At 45.6% G+C, this 6,273-nt stretch overlaps 1 non-coding gene across 1 annotated transcript; it reads left to right on the forward strand.

Moving 5' to 3' along the window:
* The first annotated feature begins 364 nt into the window (after nucleotides 1-364).
* LOC126012991 (U6 spliceosomal RNA) lies at nucleotides 365-471 on the forward strand. Its single transcript, XR_007497330.1, has one exon. It is a non-coding gene; the product is annotated as a U6 spliceosomal RNA (small nuclear RNA).
* Nucleotides 472-6,273: the final 5,802 nt, after the last annotated feature.

Consider the following 6,273-nt stretch of genomic DNA (forward strand, 5'->3'; position numbering starts at 1 on the left):
AATAGTGGATTTGAAGAGCAGAGGAGTATGGGTTTTACCAAGTGTAGAGAAGCCTTTGAAAGGTTTAACTGCAGATTGGCATGATCTGGTTTGCTTTTAAAGCTCATGCTGTTTCCTGTATAGGGATGGACTGAAGAGATGAGTGCAGGGGATGAAGAAAAAACGGTTAAGAGATTACCACAGTAATCCAGCTGAGGCAGCAGGGCTAGGCCCAGAGAAATGGCAGGTGGTGGGGTAGATTTGAGTCATACATAAGGTGAACTGTGGGAGTTTGTGGGTAGATTTGCAATGGTTGAGGGAAAGCTGTCTGGGTTCGGAGAGTAGTAGAGTGCATTGTGATTCCTTGACTAAGAAGGGAAAGGTCGTACTCGCTTCGGCAGCACATACACTAAAATTGGAACGATACAGAGAAAATTAGCATGGCCCCTGCACAAGGATGACAGGCAATTTCATGAAGTGTTCCATATTTTTAATACTATTGTGTCTGCTTTGTAATCCACTCTGGTCAAAATAAAAATTATTAATATAAAAAATTTAAAAAGAAGGGAAAGGTCAAGGAGGAAGCATCTATTTTTGTGGCAGAAATTAAGATCAAACTAAAAAAATTTTTCTGGGGGAACTGAAGTGATAGCACAGCTAGTAGGTCACTTGCCTTTCAAGAAGCTGACCTAAGTTTGATGGAAAACACCATTGTATATAGTCCACTTTATTGTGCCAGGAGTGATCTCTGAGCACAGAGCCAGGCATAAACCCTGAGAACTGTCAATTTTTTTAATTAATTTTTAAATTAAAAGTAGAGCCAGGGTCCAGAAAGATAGCATGGCGGTAGGGTGTTTGCATTGCATGCAGAAGGACGGTGGTTCAAATCCCAATGTCCCATATGGTCCCCCGAGCCTGCCAGGAGTGATTTCTGAATGCAGAGCCAGGAGTGACCCCTAGTGCTGCCAGGTGTGACTCAAAAATAAACAAACAAACAAAAAAAAAAGAGTAGGTGCCAGGGACTGGAGAGATAGCACAGTGGTAGGGTGTCTGCCTTGCAAGCAGAAGGACAGTGGTTCGAATCCCGGCATCCCAGATGGTTCCCTGAGCCTGCCAGGGGTGATTTCTGAGTATAGAGCCAGGAGTAGCCCCTGAGCACTGCCTGATGTGACCCAAAACAAACAAACAAAAAGAGTAGGGGCCAAGCTATAGTACAGTGAATAGGGTATGTGCCTTGTGCAAGGTTCAATCCCTGGTACTCCATATAGTCCCCCAAGCACCATAAAGACTAATTCTTGTGCACAAGCCAGGAGTAACCCCAAGTATGGACCAAGAAGATATATAGATATATATTGATTTCTACAAAAAACATATTTTGTGGCTGGAACAATAGCAGAGCAGGTAAGTCATTTGCCTTGCATGTGGCCCACCCCAGTTCAATCTCCAGTACCAAATGGTCACCAAGCCCATCCAGGATGATCCATGAGCACAAAGGTCAGGAATAATCCCAGAGAAGATCTAAATGTGGTCCCTCCCCAAAATAAAAATAAATAGTAAAAGGTACCTGCAATAATTGTTCATTACATCATCTCCTTTTTTTATTTTGTATTTGGATAGCAGAGGTAGTGTTCAGGGGCTACGCCCAGCATAGTGCTAGGGGGACCATGCTATGTCAGGAATAAAACCCAGGGTCTTGACATGCAGAGCATGTACTCCAGTTCTCTGAGCCATTTTCCTGACATTCTTCTCATTTTCTTGTCCAAATTGATATACATTCATTCTTCAAAGTAGAAAAATTATATGAAACAATTGGTTTTAATATAACAATCAGATAATGTGGTCTGAGTTACTCTGTATTGAAAAATGAAAGCCTAACTTGTTAAACTACATTTATTACTTATCATTCTAAAAAGACAATATGTAAAAAGACAATATTTAGAAATAAAGAAAAAAATTTCTGGTTAAAAAATATATTTGTGGGGGCCCGAAGAGATAGCACAGCAGCGTTTGCCTTGCAAGCAGCCGATCCAGGACCAAAGGTGGTTGGTTCGAGTCCCGGTGTCCCATATGGTCCCCCGTGCCTGCCAGGAGCTATTTCTGAGCAGACGGCCAGGAGTAACAGCTGAGCAATGCCGGGTGTGGCCCAAAAACCAAAAAAAAAAAATTTGTGGGGGCCGGCGATGTGGTGCTATATATATATATATATATATATTTGTGGATCAGAGAGTCTAGAAGGTAAGGCACGTACCTTGAATGCAGACAACCTGGATTTAATCTCTAGCACTGCATATGAGCCCCCATGCCCCACCAGGAGTGATTCCTAAGCACATCAGATGATTCTCCCTTCATAAAACAACACAAAAAAGTATACACACAATTGGAGAGATAGTACAGTGGGTAAAGAGTTGCCTTGCCTGCAGCCAACCTGAGTTCAATCCCTGGTATCCCACATGGTCCCTGGAGCACCACCAGGAGTGATTCCTTAATGCAGATCCAGAAATAACTCCTGAGCATTACTAGGTATGGCCCCAAAACAAACCCAAACAAAAATGTACATATGTGTAGGGCTAGAGAAAAAGTTGTGAAAGCTGAGTACCTGATATGCATGTAGGAAGCTGGTTCTATAGCTTGTACTACATGTTCCCCTGAGTAGAAAGTCAAGAGTAGGGCCGGAGAGATAGCATGGAGGTAAGGCGTTTGCCTTTCATGCAGGAGGTCATCGGTTCGAATCCCGGCGTCCCATATGGTCCCCCGTGCCTGCCAGGAGCAATTTCTGAGCCTGGAGCCAGGAATAACCCCTGAGCACTGCCGGGTGTGACCCAAAAACCAAAAAAAAAAAAAAAAAAAAAAAAAAGAAAGTCAAGAGTAACTTCTAGCACTACTGGGTATGGCCCCAAATTTTAGAAAACTTTTTATTTTACATTGCAATTATTTTATTGCTTCTGGGCCTTACTTGACAGTGATTGAAGATATGCAGCTTGAAGGATCATATGTGGTACCCAGACTGGAACCCAGCTCAGCCTCGTGCAAGGCAAGCATCCTGTCCTATCTGTGGTCTATTTCTCTGGCCCCAGGACAATTCTTTTGTTTGTGGGTGAGCTGGACTACAATTGGGTAACAATTGGTATCACTGGGTAACAATACTCAAAGGTTATTCCTGGTTCTGTGCCCAGAGGACCATATGTAGTATTGAGGATCAAACTAAGGTTGGCCAAGCACCTTAGTCCCTATACTAGCTTTTTTTTTTTTTTTTTTTTTGTGGTTTTTGGGTCACACCCGGCAGTGCTCAGGGATTATTCCTGGCTCCAGGCTCAGAAATTGTTCCTGGCAGGCACGGGGGACCATATGGGACGCCGGGATTTGAACCAATGACCTCCTGCATGAAAGGCAAACACCTTACCTCCATGCTATCTCTCCGGCCCCTATACTAGCTTTCTTGCCTTCTAAGCACAACTACTTTAAAAACTATTTTCTGGGGCCGGAGAGATAGCATGGAGGTAAGGCATTTGCCTTGCATGCAGAAGGTTGGTGGTTCTAATCCCGGCATCCCATATGGTCCCCTGAGTCTGCCAGGTGCAATTTCTGGGCATAGAGCCAGGAGTAACCCCTGAGTGCTGCCAGGTGTGACCCAAAAACAAAACAACAACAACAAAAAAAAACTATTTTCTGGGGTCTGGAGTGATAGCACAGTGGTAGGGCATTTGCCTTGCATGTGGTGGACCTGGGACAAGCCAGTTTTTTTAATCCTGTCATCCCATATGGCCCCTGAGCCTGCCAGGAGAGATTTCTGAGTACAGAGCCAGGTGTAACCCCTGAGCTTCACTGGGTGAACCCTAAAAACAAAACCAAAAAGAACTATTTTCTGTTCTCCTTTCCCTCTACTTTCAATGCATGCTTGATAGAATTCTTATCACTTCTAGACACCAAATGCTTCTTTTTTCCCCACGCCAGACATTTTCTTGACAGCAGCTAGGGGCAATTCAACTCTATTCTGAACTCAGGAGCAATGAGAGAGTTCAATAAGAAAGACTGGAATTCCCACCAACCAAACTAAAAGAAAGTTATGAGAATGAAAAACCAGCTCATTTTTTGCCTACCTGAATGTGGGCACCAGGATCAGATGCCTTACACTGATGTCTTCCTTTACTTTCCTGTCTCTTTTTTTTTTCTTTTTTTTTTTTTTTTTTTTGGTTTTTGGGCCACACCTGGTGGTGCTCAGGGGTTACTCCTGGCTGTCTGCTCAGAAATAGCTCCTGGCAGGCACGGGGGACCATATGGGACACCGGGATTCGAACCAACCACCTTTGGTCCTGGATCGGCTGCTTGCAAGGCAAACACCGCTGTGCTATCTCTCCGGGCCCATACTTTCCTGTCTCTTTTGGTCTAGTTCTGTCTCCATCTCCATTCTGCTCTTTGCTCAGGTCTGACCTTTCCTTCCCAGAACTCCAGCCCTACCTCCTGGTCTCTGGCTGCCATCCAGCTCTGTCCCCAAGCACCAGAGAAAAGATGCTTTTGCTGTGAAATCAGATGCCAAGGCCTACCCCTCCCCTCCTCCAGTGTCTGAGGCTTGGACTCAGACACTGACCACCTGGCCCCACAGAGAAGTATAAAGCAATGCTCACTATGATGTATGGATGTGGGCTGCGCTGTTCTTCCTTTCCCTTGTAAGGGAGATTAGAGCTAAATCCGCTCATATATTATTGACTTTCTCTGGCTCCATTTGGCAGAAGCCTGGGGACCCTCGGCACCAGCCTGAAAGTGCAAATAAACTCAATGTCACTCAAGATGAGGCTGAACTGGGTTAGACTCTATGCTCCCTCCTATTTCACACCACCTGATATCTCAGGACTAAACCTGACAGCCCATCATCACCACCTTTCCACTTGCTATATAACCAACCAAGACCTTGCCAGAGGACCCCCTGTTCTCCCTGGCCCTGACCTCTCACTACTATACTGTTCCCCTCCTCCTTTATTCCTCAGGGTTCTGTGTCTCCATATCCTCAGACAGGGAACTTTTGAGGGCTAGATTCCCCAGGGGAAGCTTGAAGACAAGATTGGTATTCTCCTCAGAATAGGGGTTCCAAGGGCTGGAGAGATAGCATGGGGGTAGGGCATTTGCCTTGCATGCAGAAAGATGGTGATTCAAATCCCAGCATCCCATATGGTCCCCTGAGCCTGCCAGGAGTGATTTCTGAGCATAGAGCCAGGAGCCCTGAGCGCTGAGCACTGCTGGGTGTGACCCAAAAAACAAACAAACAAAAAAAAAAATAGGGATTCCAAGACTGATTCTGCTCATCCTAGGTTTATGTCACCACCATATTCTCAGGGGACCTGCCTTCCTTAGGCAGATTAATACAAAACCCAGACATAGACTAGGGCACTCTTGGGAACTGAGAGATAGTACATGCCTTGCAATAAAAGGCCAACCTGAACTCAATCCTCAAGTCCCTATATAGTTCCCTGAACTCAGTCAAGCATGATACCTGATCACAGGGTCAGAAATAAGGCCTGAGCATCGCTAGGTGTGTCCCCAAAACAAATTTCAGCAGCACCTCCCCTCCCCAAGGCAGGCCTTTGAGGGGTGAGGGGTCTCCTTCAAGTTCAGAAGGTATCTTTCCCTGCTTCCTCATGGGGAAAGATGGCAGCCAGAACTGGCTCTAGTGAGTAGCCCAGAAGCAAGGCGCCAGTTCTGGGTGGAGCAGCTCCTCTCTCTGCCTCATGCTGAGTGAGTCATGTCTGACACAGGGAAGAGTCAAGTCTGCACTGCCTTTCCAGCATGCTCCTGGGGTTATTCTTGCCCTTCGGGGCTGGCCAGGTACCAGCTGACCTCCACCACATCCAGTCAACTCCTTATTCAGTTCCATTGGGAGGACGCCCTGGGATGCTCTTCACAGACCGGCCATCTGATCTCAGCCAAGCACAGAAGACAAATTTCTTAGTGGCCCTATGTATATGACCATATACATGTCACCACACCCCACCCTACTCACAACCTCCAGCAATAGGTCAAGTCTATCCACACTTCAGGGCCTGGCACCTGGATTACTACACCCAGAAGAATCTTGCTCTGAGTCTGTCTAATGCTCAGATTATATGTTCTTTCCTCCACTGAGCTACTTAGAGAAGAGGAAATTGAGGCTCAGAAAAGGGAGGATCATAAATTTACACTTAGGCAAAGGCCCTGAATACAGTAAGGTGTGGCCTAAAAAAACCTAACACCCACTCCCCAAAAGAGAAGAGCTGAATGAATAAATAAAATTTACTAACATGGGAAATATAGTCCAGATAGGCC

Source organism: Suncus etruscus, chromosome 6 (assembly GCF_024139225.1).
Source record: "Suncus etruscus isolate mSunEtr1 chromosome 6, mSunEtr1.pri.cur, whole genome shotgun sequence".
In the NCBI taxonomy this organism is placed as follows: Eukaryota; Metazoa; Chordata; class Mammalia; order Eulipotyphla; family Soricidae; genus Suncus; species Suncus etruscus.